The sequence below is a fragment of the Oryzias latipes genome, chromosome 8 (assembly GCF_053564925.1).
Source record: "Oryzias latipes strain Hd-rR chromosome 8, Olatipes_Hd-rR_3.1".
NCBI classification, from domain to species: domain Eukaryota; kingdom Metazoa; phylum Chordata; class Actinopteri; order Beloniformes; family Adrianichthyidae; genus Oryzias; species Oryzias latipes.
In genome coordinates this window covers 26,401,739-26,420,632 of record NC_136244.1, presented here as the reverse complement: position 1 = coordinate 26,420,632, position 18,894 = coordinate 26,401,739, and the positions used below count along the sequence as shown (strand labels likewise).

Sequence of the window (18,894 nt, the reverse complement as noted above, 5' to 3'; positions counted from 1 at the left end):
CTGAAGCACAGCCGAATTTTAGACTCATTTACAGGTACTGAAATTGCCATACGCTCCATTCCTGGTAAATGAAGATTACCGGTAGTAATTCCATCCAAAGGTCACCATAGCAACAACAAATGTTTAAGATTTTTATGTGTAGAAAGGCAGGTTTTTTTTAACATTCTTAATGTTCCTTATGCTTCAAATACACATACGAATAGGAATGTTGCTGGGGTTTTTTAAGAAAACAACCATGTAGTAAATAATTTACTATGCTGTGCATCAAAATAAAATGTATTGGGGTTTATGTAATTGCAACGTAACGTTAACTGCACACCGTGTAGCATTGTGGATATATGGAGTTGGCTGAGACGTCACTAAGAAATTATATGAATATTGGGTACAGCAATATCCAGCAAGTACCCTGAAGGTATCACAGTACTTCTGGATATTCTTTTGGTGGAATTGTACCCAACAAGTACCCAAAAGATAAAACTGTACGTCTGGATACCTGTTGGAGGCAACAGTACCCAACGAGTATCCAGATGTTTCTAAAATACTTCTGGATACTCACTAGATGCAACAGTACCAAAAAGTATCCAGAAGGTACTACAATACTTCTGGACACCTGTTGGAGGCAACAGTACCCAACGAGTATTCAGAAGGGTACTACAATATTTTTGGACTGGCAAATTGGTAGCTCCCCTTTGGGTACCGCTTTTTCCGGAGTTCAGTGGTTTGGCCTTCCTGGTAAGGTTAATGCTGAAGGCCTCTTCAGTTTTTCACTGCAGTACTTCGATTGACACTTTCATCAACCACTTTCAGTCTACATGGGAGTGCGATCCTGTTCTCCCTTCATCATAATGTTCAGAATTCATTTGTTTAGTGTCCCATTTGATCATTGTTAAAAACGATCTAGAAAAGCAAAATAACACAATAAGATAAATTACAACCTTTAATTAATATGGCTATGCAGCAAGAGTTGGGGGAGGTGCTGAGGTGCAGAGTGCATTTTTACCTTTGTCATAATTAAATCCATGCACTAACAAAAGGAATGGAGGACAGCTTTTTCAGTTTATTCATTTTACCTGAGGTCTAACAGAAGAAACTGATCTGGCCTGGAAGTTTTGAAACCTGCTCCCAGAAGACAGGAGCACAAACAGGTGCAGAGATGGATGAGAAGAGTCTGTCATAATAGTTGTCCTTTTCCTGACTCATCTCTCTTTTTAAATGTCAGCTAGTGTGGGGAAGGGGGCACCACAGATTGCCTGTGGTCTGTTTGTGAGAAAATGTGTGAAGATCCAGATGCGTTAAAGCTTCCCAAGTCCGGTGTGGACAGATTCTCTGAGATTTGTAGGATGATTGTGTTGCAGGCGGCGTTAAAAGCGATTAATAGCATTCTGACAAATGTGTTCTGTGGGGGCAATATACAATGCAGTGGAGATGGCATCTTCAGCAGATCTGTTGGCAAGATTTGCATATTAATGAAGGTCTAAACTGGGTGAAAGCTGTGCTTTAGTTTGCTATTGAACAGTCTTTTAAAACGTTTCATGATGTGGGTGTCAGAGCTTTGGGGCGGTGGTCATAAGAGACCACATGAGGTCATTCAAAGACTTTTTAAGCACAGCAATGACGGTGCTGGGTTTGAGAGATTTTGGGACAACAGCCTGGTGCAGAGATGTTTTTGAGATGTCTGTGAAAACATCCTTCAGCTGGTCAGAACATTTGCTGAGGATCCGTCTAGGTGCCATGTGTAGTTTCATGGGAGACAGGATAGTCCTTACACGGGTTAGTGTAAAACTGTCTTTTCGTCAGGCTGTCGTGTGGCCTTCTGAACAGATGTTTTGGTTATGGACTCAAAAAAGCATAGAAATAATTCAGCTTCAGGAGAAGGGTCCGGTCGTTGATTAAACTCAGAATGAAAAAGTGGCAGTTAGAAGTATCATTAGGAGGCTGGCGTACTAGTTTGGTTGAAGGACTGCAGCAGTCTTTTAGTAGCAATCTTCAAAATGCTGACCATTGTTTTCCATGAAAAAGGGATTTCTGCACCTTTAATATCACACGAATTACAAGCTCCACTTTATCAAAACCAGAACCAAAATTGTTTAGTGTTTTTTAAGTAAATTAACCCAAATATGAACAGAGAAAAGACAGAGCTTGGAGACACTGGCACACAAGATGATGCAGCACAGAAAGAAAATATTTTAATCAGAGCCAAATATGACCTTTTTTACTCAGAGTCAGAGCTGTTAGCAGAAGCAGGTATTTTCTGGATTATATTCACTCGCTCTATTTGGGTCTAATGTGGTTTTGACAAAGATCGCACACCGTCTCTCTGTTTCCAGGCAACACACTCTCTGATTAGTTCAAAAGATCAGATGTGGAGTTCATGCTGTTGCTCTTATATATTCTGGCCGATCGACCTACTTTCACTGCTACACTTGCATGCTGTGCTGTCTCTGAGTCAGTCAGCTCTTAATTAGATGATAGCTTATTTACTTGCTTAGTTGCACTTGCTCGGGCCAATCTGACCACTGTTTGTAGGATGAAACGGCAACAGCAGTCATTTTAACCTGCAGCTCCGAGCAGCACACATCCACCTCCACTTTAATAATTCTATTTCTGTCCTTTTTAAGTGTATGACCAGCACAATACTCGCAGCAGAGTGTGGGAGGATGCTCTTCAGCTGCAGACGTAGGAGTGCAAATCTAAAATAAAGTATGGCCCACCAGGAGATGTTAGCGTAGTTTCCTATTGTCGTCCATGAATATAGCTTGCAGCTGTGTTAAAAGTGAGAAGCACAAGATTAAGGAACCTTAGATAAAAGTACAGAACGGGGGCCCTTGATGTTTTTCACGCTTTTACAGTTATTTTTAAAAGAGATTATGCTTGCTTGCTCTTACAAGGAAATTGTCGTGGTTTTTAGGAGAAAATTAAAAAAGAGAATCTGGAAGGGAAAAAAAATGAAAACATGAATGAAACAGGTTTCAATGGAAACAATGAAAATACAAGCTGACAAGAGGATAAAAATACATCTTACTCTTATACAGAATAAGTGGGAGCCCTCAGCTTGTCCTTCAACAGTTCAGTCCCATTTTGGGGTAACAAGAGACCAGATGGCTGTTCCTTAGATGCAGTTAAACCCTGATTCGCAGAAAAGGGTTGTTGGGATTGAACCATGTGACTCAGTTTAACATCCTGTGATGGGGTCCAGATCTTTGACTGTACAGTAGTCTGTCGATCATCACAGGAGTCGGGTTCTGAAAATGTTTTAGGACCGTGAAACTCCTCACTCTAAACTTTCTACACTTTCAGACAGACAAACATTTTCACACTTTTATCTCTTGTTTAAACTCTCAAAGTTCAAACCTTTGTAGAAAAACAAGTCAGAGATTATAGAATGAAAGCAATGATCTGATCAAGAACGAAGATTAGTGTAAATTTGGTAAACTGAACAGATTCTGTACAGGAGATACTGCACAGAGGAGTTGGACAATTGTCTTTAGCCAATCAGGTTGAGGAACACAATGCATTAAAAAAGAAATAAATAGAAATTGCACATTGAAATATACACAAAACAGCAAGGCCACGAAAGGTTAACCACGTTTACTCACTGAAACCAGTGAGTATGATGTCCCCTGTAGAAAACAGTTTACTTTCAGCTTCTACCAAATGATGTCAGTTCAGTTGCCATTTTTTCATGATACAGTCGCTCTCATGTTGGAAAAAGACATCCGTAAGCAGTGATTGGTCCGAGTTGGTCTCAGTCAACCACTCACACAATATGAGAACAATTTGGATTATCAAGAACATGTTAAAAAATGTATCTAAGCAAGAATGGTTATTCTGACAAATAGAATGGCCGACTAACAGCTGTTTATTTCTCCATAGAAGTCTATGGGATTTTGGCTTCTTGGAGCCAGCAGGTACATCCTGCTGGCTGTTTGGAATGCAGTCCAGGTTTCATATAAAGTCAGTGGTCCAGACGCACAGACTGACATATCCAGTCATTCTTTCAAAATGAAAAATCTTTTTTTATCAAGTTTTTCTGTGCGCCCAAGTATCAAATGACAGACGGGTACAGGGCCACGGTCTGGCTGAACAGATGTTTGACTTCACCTAAGTTGCTATCAAGAAACTCAAGACTTAACTTGGAACTCATTTTCAAAAAACTTGACACTAATCTTGAAATCCTTACTTAAAAGAACTAAGAACTACAGCTGGTCTCCAACTAACTTGAGACTGAACCACAACGAACCGGCGATTTGACCTATTGAGTCCCTAAGAGGCTTGATTTTGTTTGAGATCTTCCATAAAAGATTTCTGAACAGGGGTTGACATCAAGGGTCACATTCCTGATTGTTTTTCTACAAACCTCCTTGGATTCTCAGATCCATGTAATCAGCAAGCAGCATATCTGGAAAGCATGTAGAGATACCGACCCTGGAACTGCCCACCTCTGTTCTTTTTGGTCTTTTTTAAAAGGCTTAAGACTTAAAACTCAGGTCAAGAAACCTGAGTAACTGCTGATCTTTCAGAGACTAAAGACTGAATTTAGAGAAAATTTTAACACTCAAATGTTTTTTTCAATTTACAAAGTGTTTCACAACAGCCTACCTGATCCAAAAAGGTTTACAATTTGTGTATTAAAAAACAGTAAAATGTCTTTAGAGCGTATTGTAAAGGTCAAATCATAAATAAATAAATGAAAGATTCATATTAACTGAAAATTGCCATTAGAAGGAAAACATTTTTTTTTTTAGTTTTGACGTGAAACTTGGTCCACATGTTGAAGAGGTAAAATATTTCAGTTGGATACTGCAAACAAACGACCCTGGAGCGTGGGATGTCCAGCTGCTGGTCAGCAGACTCCACGGCTCTGTTGGGCTGGGGAAGCGTTAAAAATAAAAATGCTTCCACAAATAAAAAGCAGCAAGGTCGTTTACAACTTCCAACACAAAAAAGTTTAAAATTAACTCCTAAAAAAAACCCTGAAGCCATGGAGAACTAGCTGATGGGGAGTGATGCAACACTGGTCAACAGCAGTGTTATGTAATGAGTAGGAGTGAGAGTTAAGACTGGTTCACATAGCGCATGAGAAAACCCAATAACCTGCCCTTAAAACACTTGGGACTTGAGGCTCGTCCTGGGACTTAAGTTGTAGGCTACTCTAAAGAGATTTAAATCTTGATTTGTGTCATTTTTAGGGGAAAAAATGTTTTACCTTTAAAAGCTCTAGGCGTCATTGAAAGAGTTACATTTCACTTGCTTCCAGTCCTCAAGAAAGTTGAGATTTGACTAAAAGCTTGTTTGTAAAATAATCACAACTACAACCACAGAAATAGCAAACTCAAGGGTTTTGTCTGTGCGCATATTGTGCTGAACTCTTGCAAAAACAATGGGTTTTTTCAAAATCTGGTAAACTTTCTACATCAAAATATTTATACTCAATTTTTGACGTCTGTGTGTGTTTTCACCAGATTTTCCGTGGTCTCCAAGTTTTTGAACTTTATCAACGAGATATCCAAGTTAAAAGTTTGAAAAGGATGCATTCCTTCTTTTAATTGGCCCTTTATCTGAAAATGTGACCGTCTCAGTCTTTTTGAGTAGAACACGCCTAGCTCAGTGGTTTTACCTGCTGATCTGGATTCCAACACTGTGGAAGGCTTTTGGTGTCTTAACCAGCCAGGTGAGTCAGTTTGGCTGCCTGGTAGAAGAACTTTCCAGACACCTCCCAGTGATAACGTTACAGAAATGTCTTAGAACAGAGGTGTCTCTTCTACTTACAGGCAATTATCCAGCCTGTTTTTTTTTTTAGATATCTTTACCACTGATTACCTGAGACAGGCGAGTTCTGCCAATAAGTTACAAGGCAGGGGTGGTTGTAAGGAAGCAGGATAGCGGCCCTTTGGAGTTTGACACCCTGTGATGGCAGCTTTCTTTGCAACGGCGGTAACTGTTACTGATTAGGTTTGCATTCAGACGTGTGTTGCATTTGATTTTCCCTCTTTGGTCTAAACAAAGGGACATCCATGGTATGTTTATTTCTACCTATAAGGGAGTACAAATGTAAAACACTATCGTTCATTATCTGTTAAGCGAATGCCTTTATTTCTGTTTACATCAAGTAACCACTGCTAGTTAAGCTGGTGGTTGCTGTGTGTTTGGCCCATCTCATTCAAAAACACAAAAAAACACTGTAAAGGCCTGTTCACACCGGGACGAATTTCGCCGGCGATTTTCGCCGACGTTTAACGCCTCGTGACTAAACAAAGGGCACCAACGAGAGTGTGCACACCGACGCGAAAAAACGCCAGGCGTTAAAGCGTCAAAAAAAAAAAACGCCTCGGGTTCGTTTTTTTTTTTCGACGCGTCGCGTCGAAATCTACTCGACCAATGAGAATGGCGCTTTTGCTCACGTGTCTGGAGCTTCTGAAGTTACAGCAAAACACAACTTGGGGGCGCTCAAACACAAAACTGCCTTGCTGAGCACACATACCAGCGAAGAAGATAGACGCCGAGTAGCGTCTACACTGCCGCGAAGCAATAATGACGGACATTCTAAAATATCCCCGAACCAAGCACCAGTTGGAGCTACTGGTGTTTGAAATATTCATGTTTTCTTTGTTTGATTCTGACAAGCGCGTAAATACTTGCTCTCTTCTTCTGAGTGAAAAGCGACTTTAAGAAGCGTAAAGTTGCGCAGCGCCACCTTGTGTACAGGAGTATTTCTGTTTTACATTAAGCGCCATCTAATGTCAGGGAATGAAATTGCATGTTCACTCCACTCATCGTCAGCGAAAATCGCCTGGGTGTGAACACAAAAAACGTGGCGAAAAACGCTGGCGAATAACGCCTGGCGAATATTCGTCCCGGTGTGTACGGGCCTTAAGAAGCAGCACCATAAACATGAGCCAGCCAATTGGAAGACGCCATCGTCCAGCTTTCAAATGCCTAAGAAATAGAAATGGTTTAAAATATTTAAAGTCAAAAATATGTTTTGTTTCCATTTAGTGTCCTTGAATTTATGTTACTGTGATTTTTCAGCATTAGAAATAAGGGGTAAAAATAGTTGTCCTGGCAAGTAATACTTGGTTGTCCTCTCCAATTTTTGGTTGTCCTTCGATACCAATATTCACCAGCAACGAAACCTACTCAGATGTCAGTACTTACATCTTTATTTCTTCTATACATCTAATATCAACTGCCTCTTATGATGGACATTTAAAAAACTCTTTAAATATTAAAAACAAACATTTTACTAAATATTGAAGCATCTGGTTACACAAAGTATTACCATGTAAATCAAATACTGTTACGGTCAAATTAAAATACTTTATCTTACCCTATAATATATCAAAAAATTGATTACCGTAATTTCCGGACTACAAGCCGCTACTTTTTTCCTGCGCTTACAGCCTTGCGGCTTATTCAGTGACGCGGCTAATTTATGGATTTAATTGGCGGCCGCCATGTACGTACTTTCGAACTCAGTGAATAGTTTGAATTCTCTATCTAACACCAAGCACGAGGCATTTTTATTCAACACACCTCTTAGCAGCCAAACAGCATGGACTTGACTTCAGGTCTTAGACATTTCAGTCATGGTTCAACAAAACGAAACACGCATGCCCGGCCGCATCCCAGAATCCTTTGGGGCCATTAGACCCAACGTGCACGTGATCGCCGCTACATTATGATGAAGCTTTCAAGTTAAAAGCAATCGTTAAAAGCAGCGTAAAAAAGTCCACCGGCACCAACGGGTTTGGAAAAGCCGGTTTGCTGCGTGACGGAGAGAACAGCGCATGGAGTGAATTTACACTCCATTTACGGTTTCTAAGGAAACCGTAAAAGCGGAATTTTGCTTTGAAAAACTCACAGCCTCCGTGTGAGCTGGAGACATCTTCTCCTGCTGATTGAGCTGCGGGGCCGATGGCAGTCTGATGGCTCCCACACGTAACAACGCACCCGCCCCTCATACACAAAACGTACAGTATTAAGTCCGATTGCTTTGCACAGAAACGATTTGCTCCATCCACCGGCGCAACGGGGACGAAGTGCTCCTCCTTGAAGCTGCCCTGGCCAGAGGTGTCGGAGTAGATAGGAAGGGGAGACAAGGAGCGCGCGGGGCGGGAGCGGAGTGCAGAGGCTTCTGAATTCTGACGCACGCGCCGCACTGAGGCGCGCGTATCGCGCTGAGGCAGGCGCTTTTCAGTCGCCGCTGCTTTATTTTACCGTTGTGTTTTCTAACCAGTCCTGTTACTCCCATAACGCTGCTGCGACACAAGCGGAAGGAGAGCTTTTCCCGTTCACCCCTCCATGCACTGCTGCTACTTGCTAATTCTTAAACACGTACAACAGAATGGCGAGCCGGGCGTTGGCCCCACCTTTAGCCCCTAAGACTCATGGGAAATGTGGAATCGCGGATGTAAATTTCCTCATTATAACTGAGGGATGTAATGTTGATTATATGGTTAATGTTTGTAATTTTATGTTAGATACCTAGATTGTCAATAAGTAAAAAAAAAATGAAATAAAAACACCATAACTGAGGGACTTGTGAACAGAATATAGATCCATGCTGTTTGACAGATGTCGATAAACTCAAATACGTGACCCAGAGGCAAAACTGGCACCACGCACAATGTCCTAATGAATTGCACTCACTCTGGGATGCTGGGCGTGATCTGTCAGGATGACAATACCGGCTAACACATGCGCGGCTTGTACTCTGACGCGGCTTGTGTATGTATAAAAGCAGTCAAACACGTGAATATGGGTGGGTGCGGCTTGTAATCGGGTGCGCTTTGTAGTCCGGAATTTACGGTACATTAACTTACACTGTAACCTAATGAGTATTTTTAAAATTTAGAAGACTTTTATGGACTGGGACTAGTACAGCATTCCAAATATAAAGTAATATTTATATGTGATGAAAAGTTATAATCTGATATAACATCTATTTCAAATAAACACGTGTAAATGATACCATGTTTACATTGTGCGCTGCAGTAGCAGTAAAGACCAATATCCCTGATCTTTTAAACAAGACATGCAGGTGCAATGTTGTCATTTGCGATGTCTTCGGGCGTACTCGGTTCTTTCGGAAGTCACGTGACATCGTTCGTGTACACTCGGTTTTATCTTAAAAAGTCGGACATCGGTTTCCCAAAAACTTTGAAAAAATAGTCGAAAAATACCAAAATGTTGAATGAAAGACCAGGTTGTCACACGGACAACCATCAGGTTCATTTTTGGTTGTCCTCCGTGAAATTTGGTTGCCTCGGACAACAGGATAACCGCTTATTTCCAACGCTGTTTTTCATTTGTTACTCTGACAGAGCAGACCCTGTGTTTAGTTCTGCCTGTAGTCTTTGTAAAATGTTTGAGTTTTCCCATGTTTATCAATTCTATTGTGTGTTCTATTCAGTGTTTGGTTTGCCTGTTTGTTTCTGGAAGTTTAGTCTGTTCAGTTGGTCAAATTTGGTCATATGTGTGGGTTGATTTTGTTTCTGACATCCTTTTTTCAGGGCCCACTTTTGTATATTTAGTTGCGAAAATCTAAACTTAAATTTCTTTTGGAAAATATTATTTGGTTCCTCGCATCGGAGAACAGACACAGAACCCTTGCTAGAGCTGCTTATTATAACATTGTCTGTAGATGCTTAAGTGTTCATCCATGTGACAAAATAGTTGTATCTACTTGTCACCTGTCTGTCATAGCTCATCACCTTTCGACACTTCATGGTTTGATTTTTGTCATGTTTCTCACCTTCTCTTCCTGGTGCACAAGGAACAAAATGGTGGCCAAGGCCTTTGCTTCCTGTTTAATAGTTGGGCACAGGAAGTGGAAAGAATTTTGATTTCTGTGCATACCTTTTGTTGTAATGATTTGAGTTGTTTATTTATGTTTGTCTTTATTTGCAGGACTTGAACTGTATGATTTGCAAAACATTTCTATCTTTGGTTGTATATTTTCTTTATTGTTTGTTTTAAAGTGGCTTCCTTCCTGGGCGTGGCCAACCAATTAACTGGAGCCCATAAAAGGGAAGGAGCTCAGTGTAAAGGGCAGAGCCTGTGGTGAGCTGTGCAGCCAAGGTGTGAGATCAGCAAATAAAAACCTGGACTTAAAAGTCATCTGCCTCCTATGTAAACCAGACCACTCTTGTCACATCACATTGGGACAATCCAGAAGAACTGCATATTTTTATATCTGGGAGGAGGAAGGTTTGGGTTTTGAAGACGTTACGCTTCTGAGCAGCAACAAGTAGCGTTGTATGTTTGAAATCTGAACAACTTTTGATTTTCCCTGAACTGGTTTGGTTTTTGGGGCTGCATGGTGGTAGCCTCACAGCAAAAAAGTCCTTTTTAAATTCAGGCCAGGTGCTTGCTGTGTGGAGCAGTTTGTTTGTTCTTTCTGTGCATGCATGGGCTCACTATGGGGGTCTGGCTTTCTTCTACAAAAAAACAAAAAAAGTACAGCAATAATAATAATCACTATATGTACAGTGGGGGAAAGGTTTTATACTTCAACACACAATGTTCCCTTTAGAATCCGCTGTTTGCTTTTAACTTCCTTCCAATTAAATTTCGCTAGGAATGTATAGAGATAGATAGAACTTTAAATGATCCCACAAAGCAGAAACTGAAATTATCAAATCAATAAATATAGTTGAAAAGCACTGAATCATCTGGAGTTGTAATCGTCTTTAGTGCCAAACATCTGAAAAGGTAAATGCTTTCCTACTGATGCTGGAATATTCTAAAAACCTCAGATTTCCTGATGGTTTTGGCTCAGGCATCAGTTTGATGTTCAGAAAATGATGAACATCTGACTGCAGCCTCTCGTTCAGTCACTGGTCGTGGGACTTATTCTAATGAATTGAGGCTCATTTTTAAGAATAAAATATCTATTTTTTTGTTTTGTTGAGTAAAAAAGGTTTTAAAGGTCTTCACTATAACTTGCTACAGATCTAACCACACAAACCTTTCACATTGAGTCTGAGAATCAAGTGAGATTTAAATGTATTCCTTCATTTTCCAGGTTTTCTGCAAATTTTGCCTCCATTCTTTTTTTTTCTGGCACAACCACACATTATTGGGTAATAGTGGTATAAAGTGTTTGATGATTTGCTTTAATGTATTTTACAACATAAATGCTTTGATGATCTGAGGCATGACTTCGCTTTAGCTTTAATTTGTGCTAAAACCCAACCTGCGATAGACACATAAACCAGTGCACTGCCTTGCATGCAGGCACCCGTCAAGTTCTAACTTGTTTGCCTGATTTTGTGGTGAATTTTTCAGCATCCTCAGGCAAAAATAATGTGAGGTTCAACAAATACAGCAAGCAGACTTGCAGAATAAAACTGGGTTCCAGGAAAAAAAAGCCGAAAGCAGGAACTTGTGCTTCATTTCCCTGAATGAACTTTACAGTAATTTCTCCACCACAGAGTGAGAATCTCAGCTTTAAAAAGAAATGACTAACATTATTAGGACCTGAGTAATAAAGATCTAAAAAACACAGCTGACAGATTATTATGCAACATTATCTTTCACTGCCAAGCCAATGTCACACACACAATAAACCTGTTGGTGAAGTTAGTTTAGCCTCATGTCAGTCATAAAAACCAGCTGTGAGTAATAAAGTAGAAGAGGTTGCGGCTCCTTTTTCTAGAAACCTGTCTTCTATTTTCAGATTAGTATAAATTCATGGCAACTGCTGGCAACAATGTTTTTGGAGAGAGGCATTAAGGCTGCAACACAAACACTTTAAATCCATCCATCCTTTACATCTATTTCTGTTTGGGTTCATTGGGTTGCTGGAGCCTATCCATCCACTGCTGGATGAAGGCGGGGCTGCAGGGTCACAGAGACACACACACACTCACATTTACACCACAAGACAATTCAAATAACCCTTGTGCTATCCTATGGGGTCAAGATGACCATTGACGTGATCTCCCTACCATGACAAAGGTGGATAAAGGTGGAGAGGATTTCAAGGAATCCATGGACACCAGTGAAAATCACGTATCATTGAAGAGAAAAGGTTCTTGTGGGGTATGTTAACGGGTTAAGCTATGAAGCATGTTTTTAAACTGTCGAAGGAATCTGGAGAAAACCAACATACGTAGGGAGAAGAAAATGCAAACTCCACAAAGAAGGGATCCAACCGGGATTTGAACCAGGGCTCACTCACTGTGAAATGAGAGTGCCAACCACTGCACCCCTGTGCCACCAACAATGAGAAGGAGAGACGGTAGTGATATTTTGAAAGAGAAGGGCATTTTAGTCCACCTTAGTTGTTCTCTCTTGTTCACCGTTAGGCGTATCAGCTTTCACTGATTCACATGTGGCTTTTTGGCCGGATACCCTTCCTGACACAACCCTGGATTTTATCCGGGCTGGGAACCGGCACACGGTCACCCAGACTTGGTTCCCCTTGTGGCTACATAGTTAGCCAGTAGCACGAAAGGTCTTGCCAAAGGACCCACGCTGGATGACGCACATTGCACCCCCCTGGGAATTGAACCCTGGCTCAATTCCACACAACCAATTGAGCCATCCAGCCGCTCTTTCCTAGAACTTTAAAATCAATCTTGAATCTGAGATGCCAGCTTAGGAAAACCAGGTTGTTAATGGATTCCTTTATCTGCAAGTGGATGCATCAGGATGGAGCAGGGCAGGGAGACTTCGGCCCGCCCATTTCAGTCAAAACAGAGTTGAATCTTAAAATGTTGTTATTTATTGAATGTCCTTCATCTTGAGAAAAATACTACATGAACCTGAATTTTTGAACAATATAAAATAAACAAGGATTAAGTTAATACAATTCACCTTCCGCGGATTTCTCTAGTTCAAATATTGGATTTATTTTACAGTAAATGAGTCATGACTTGTGTCACAGGCCACCTGGTGGTTACCCAAGAAAATGCAAACTTTGAGTGAAAGTGAAAGTGCTGACCCAAGGTATAAATGGATCATCGAACAAAACTAAAAGAAAAAGCGAACCAAAGACGGTAAAGAACATGAATACCAAAGATAACAAGTACAAAGAATTGAAAATAAGGACAGGCCAAATTGGGCTGCACGGTGGCGCAGTGGTTAGCGCTCTTGCCTCACAGCAAGAAGGCCCCTGGTTCAAGTCCCGGCTGGGGTACATGAAAAATACATCAACGGGGGACCTTTCTGTGTGGAGTTTGCATGTTCTCCCCGTGTCTGCGTGGGTTTTCTCCGGGATCTCCGGCTTCCTCCCACTGTCCAAAAACATGCTTCATAGGTTAATTGGCAACTCTAAATTGTCCATAGGTGTGAGTGTGAGAGTGCATGGGTGTGTGATTGTGGATGTTCTACCCTGCGACAGACTGGCGACCTGTCCAGGGCATCCCCTGCCTACGCCCAAGTAGCCGGGATAGGCTCCGGTGACCCCGAAAGGGACAAAGCGGTACAGAAAAAATGAATGACAGGCCAAATTATACTGTTACCCCTCAAGCTTCCCCCTACCCCTCCAACTGTAGGAGCATTTGGAGCTGTAGTGGTGTCTAAACTTTTTTTTTTAAGGGGGAGCCGTAACTCTGAAGTACAGACCTTTACAATTAAATCTAAATTATTACTTTTTAATATTCTAAAAATAACTTATGTATTTTCCGAGCGCTGGCAGCTACGTGCTAACACATCACACCGGCAACTGTTCATGACGTCATCGAAGGGTAGTGTCGTTTGAATGTGAAGACATTTTTTTCCACATCTCTCCGCTTTGAGGGGTAAATGTAGAGGTAAGGAGAAGCCATAGGGGTAAGGAAAGAATTTCGTGAATCCATCAATCTGGACTGTGTGGAGTTTTACTGATTTCTTTGTGTTTTGGTAGGAATAATTACTCTTTTTGTAAACTGCACTGAGACAACATCTGCTGTAAACCAACTTTGTTGGAGTTCATAGTCACTTCTGTCGGGTAATGGAAAATTTTCAACCCTAAATGTACAGTGAAAGTTTTTGGTTGAACCGTTACACAAAGCAGAAATTTAAAAGCCATTGAAGGTGTAGAAGACTGTAGAAGAGCAGTTGTTGTTTGTTTAGAGCAGGGGTGCCCAAATCCAGGCCTCGAGGGCCGGTGCCCCACATTTTCCAACCTTCCTGCCACTGAAGCTCCTTATTGGCTAAACACACCTGATCCAGGTAATCAACAGCAGATAATGCAGACACAGGAGGTAGAGCGGAAGATGCTGAGGTTCTCTTTGGAAGTGACCAGGATGGAGAGGATCAGGAATGGGGACATCAGAGGAAAAGCTCATGGTAGATGTATTGGAGGTAAATTCAGGGAAGCACATGGAGATGGTTTGGACACGTTGAGAGGAGGAATAGTGATGATGTTGGTGAAAGGATCCTGAGGTTGGAGATACCAGGAAAGAGAGGAAGACCAAAGAGGATGTTCATGGATGTAGAGAATGAGGAAATGAGGGAGGAGGATGATTTGCTGTAGCGCCCCCTATAGGGAGCTGCCGAAAGACAAAGAGGATTCTGATGATCTATACTTTGACTTAAGTCATGTTTTCAGTCTGTTTTAAATGGATAAAGCATTAGGGAACAAGTTAAGGCTGAAAAAAATCATCTAGGAATCTGGGAAAAAAACTTTATTTTCTTAAAAATTACCTGCGATTTTTGCCGATGTTAGCTCAAGTTTGCTTTATGAAAGCCAATTCAGATGAATTCATAAACAGTTCTATCTATTATCACTCTTTGGATGTCTTTCCATTTAGTTAAAGCAAATGCTTTTATCCTGATCTTTGTATTTTTTGTAGATAAAATGGTCAGTGAGTTAGTTTTGGGCATTTCCCATCAAAACATTTTTTTAAAAAGTGCATTCAGTGTGTAAAAATGATCTAAACTTTGATCATTTAGAAATCAAGACTACACCGTTTCTGCATTTATGTCACGGTCACTATGTTTATATCATGGCCCTAGTGAATACTTGTTTCTGTTTGGCAGCTGGGTCTAGATTAAAAAGTGATAATCCACAGTGATATTGCACGTCAAAAAGAAGTTCGGTCACATAGCTGAAATGTTCTGTATTACTGCGCTGGCTTCTTTAAAACAAACTTTAGCTTCATCGTCTGGACAAAACCAAGCGGTAAGAGGAGAACTTTCTCTCTGAACTGATGCTTTATTTAACACATTGTGTTAGATGTGTATGTGGCTCAGCTTGTGGTCTACCCAGCATATTTACTACGTCACAAATACGATCTTTTTCTAATTCCATTTTCTTACCCGATTCACATTATTTGAATGAAGAAATACTCAGAAACGCAATTTTGAGCTTAGTGTTCTTTCTATTCGTCATTCATTATCAGAAATATGCCACAAAAACCCAATTTTCATTGGACTGGGTCATTAAACTGATGCTATTTTCTTCTACTCCTAATTATGAGACTGTAAGATGTCAGATAATGATTTGGCTGTTATACAGACACAGCAAAGGCTTCAACACCAGAACTACGGTTCAAAGAGCATCAATCACAGATCATCCAAAGTCCGCTGGGTTATATAAGAGGCCTGCATTCCAGGTTATAACCCAGGCCGGGCCAAAGCTCCTGTAGACTCAGGAAAGATTAACTTCAGGTACAGAAACACTGAATGTACCTGCAGATCAATGAGCTGCCACCTTGGATCAAGCCTCTGAGAGCGCCACAGCAGCTGCTGCTGCCTCTAACATTCCCTAGTGTCGAAGCATATCATGACCTCTGCACTCCAACAGCATCAGCTGCAGCTTGGTGTTCATCCAGACACATGCACTTTCTCTGTGGCAGCAGCTGTGTATGCTCACACACACACACACACACACAGGTCACTGGGGTTGGTTTTGGTTTCCGATAGTAATAAACCGACTGGTCGGGGTGGGTTGCGTCTGCCCCGCACACCTCAGGCTGCTTGCATGTCACCCGGATCACAGTCAAGAACCCTCACTTACAATCATTCCAGTTGCTGAATAATACAAAGCAAACACTGACCTACTTTCAAAGTCGGGAACATGCTAAACTGAAGACCTGGAGTGGAATCTGGCATGGAGGCGAACTGTGGGAGGAGAAGGGGCAGACCCTGCCTCGATGGCCACCTTAGACCTCTGGTTGGCGGAGAAGAAAGAGGCGTGCCGTCCGTGACCAAGTCATGTGCAGCAAGCATGGTCTGCCGCGTGAGCTCTGGTCCGATCCGCCCCACCGCAGGTTCTGGGTCCGTGACTTGCAGCTCTCCGCAAATGTGATTAAAACAGGCAGGCGCAGGAATACTGCAGGGAGCCCCGTCCTGGAGGCCTCCCTGCAGGAGGAATGCAGTTCACAGGAACGGGGCCTCACACAAGTGTCACACCATCAATCGGTGGCGAAGACGCCGTTCCACCCGCACACGCACTTCTGCTGCTTTCCACCTTTTGTTTGGATGCAGTTTGTCTGCAGGTTCAGGCTGCAAACACACTTGTTGCTAAGCTGCACTTCTGTTTTGGTAGAATGTTAACAGAATGAACACGCGCACGTACGCACACACACACCCACATACACACACACACAAACAGAATGATGTAATTTTATTTTTGGGCCTTTTGTTCAATTTATTTTTCTGTCAAATAGAAATTTAATTTAGCAAAAAATAAATAAACTTTAAATAAACTTTTAACATATTCCACTTTTGTTCACTTTTTGCTCAGGTAGCATAATAGGTCGTTTACTCAATTAAATACAACATTTCGATTTAATTTCTGTTAAAATGTCAAACTAAAATCATAGCTGTGATTATCAATTTAAACTACCGGTACTGAGTCAGATAGTTTAACATTTAATTTGGAATTTTTGGCCCCAAATCGAAAATACCAAGCATAGCTCAGGATTTAAAGTCATTTTTTGATCAATTTAAATTCAACATAATGGTTTAAAGAGCCTATATCCTGCTTTTCTTAAGCCTTTCAGAGTAAACAATATCCATAGACATGATAACATATCACCTTTGGCACACTAAAGAACAATTGTTTTATTAAATATTTGTTCTTTTTTGAGCTAATTCCTATCCAGAAGTAAGACAACTTGATCTTTGAGGCCCCGCCTTTCTCTCCTTGTGGGTGCCGCTCATTTGATGACATCATCCTATAGCCGGCTTCGGCAGCATGTCTGTATTTCATCGCGGCGAAAACAAACAAGGTCCGAACTTTTGCAAAGATGGATGTGCATATTGTGCATAGAAAAGGAAAGCGTTTAGCCGATCACCCGCTAGCTCCTGGAAAAAGTGGGTGTGTGTGTGTTTTATCTGACAGATAACAGAGTTGGTCATGACCTCTTCTGCAGGTCAAGTTTGCGTTGGAAGGGTCAAAGTTCAATGTAGTTAAACTTTCTTTTGTCACCTGCTACCAAACACATTGCTCAACAAAAGACCTGCTTCTAGACTCACAGGCCAGGTTTCATCCTACGCATCATTTAGCTTTTATGGTGGTTGCTTCTAAAACACAAGGGAATAGTGAAAAGTTTTTGTCGGTGTGAACGAGTTGTCTGGTTATGTCAAGTTCAGGTCACTTGTTGAGGCTTCAAAAAGCTCCAAATACCTTATTCAAAACACGGATATTTTCTGATTACACAGTACTCCTTAGAAGCCACGTGTTACAACAACAGTCGTCTCAATGGGCTTCATAACGGTAACTGTATAGTAAACATAATACACGTATTACACCCATGACAATCCCATGTTACTTTTCAGCAAGCCTCAAGGGAACTGCAAGACACCTGAACTCTTCTCCATCCTTTAACATCGAAGTTGTCCCTGGCAGTAAATCTTTAACCGCCTACGCAGCTGCTTTAATTCCAACACATCCTGAAGCTGCGAAAAGCATCTTTATGCTGATATACAACATTGTACCCGGGCACTGTAGCACTTTACTACTTAACAAATCCATTGAAATCACATTAATTGCATAAATGGTAAAAGAGTAACGGCAATTCAATGAGCGTCAACACCAGAGTTACCGGTGTTGCGTCTTGAACCGGCCACTCGTTTCCACCACAGGCCCGGATAACCCAAAAGTCTGCAGCCCCGAAAAAGGTGAATACGTGACTGTAGCTTGAGCAGAGGTCTTCACAAAACCAAGTGGCCACTAAACAACACAGGAACCAACACAGCAAAAAATGTAGGTCACCTCATCAGCACTCTGTATCCAGCAGCGCTGTTTGGAAAATACAAATGTATCCTCAAATGCTGCGTGGCTGGGAAATATGATGCATTATGGGTTTCAAATTCAGCTTTATCTCAACCAAACATCTTTTTTTTTAGAGGCAACTGATGAGGAAAAAAAACAAAACCGCCTAAACTTAAGTGTGTTATTTAATAAGTTAGCTGTAAAAATCAAAATCATTAAAACTTCTTATTTTTCCTTTTCAATCACCAAATGCTTAAATTGTTCAATAAAAAGTTCTTATTAGGAGTTCATTTATTTTGTACTCACCTAATACAGATTTCCTCTCCATACATTCCAGATTTAATTCAGCCTGTGTAGAAAAATCTCTTATAGCCTTTTGATTATTTTATAGTTACTTTTAGCTAACTTGGCATTTTTGCAGTTATTTTTAGCTTGTGATTTGGTAATAAAACCATTTTTTAAATTAATTTAGCATTTTTAGCATCATTAAGGTCCTTTAAGGACCTCGTTTCTGGTTTACTTTAAACTAAACTGTAATCTTATTTGACCTCCTTAGTTGGTTCATCCACAGAGGCTATGTCAGATGTGTCCACAGGATGTTCCTAAAGTATGTGCGCCACATCCTCAAGAAGTTTAGGAATCAACTTGAGATGGTTCACACTGGGAACCCTTCTATTAAAAGGTCTCAGACAACAAGTTTAAGTTCTGGTCCGACAGAAGCTTATCAAGGATAATGGAGCATC

At 41.0% G+C, this 18,894-nt stretch overlaps 1 protein-coding gene across 1 annotated transcript in view; it reads right to left on the bottom strand.

Annotated features, from left to right (window-relative positions):
• The window catches only part of hlfa (HLF transcription factor, PAR bZIP family member a), a 58,652-nt gene that overhangs the window by 28,150 nt on the left and 11,608 nt on the right, over window positions 1-18,894 (bottom strand). The gene's annotated exons all lie outside the window — the stretch shown is intronic.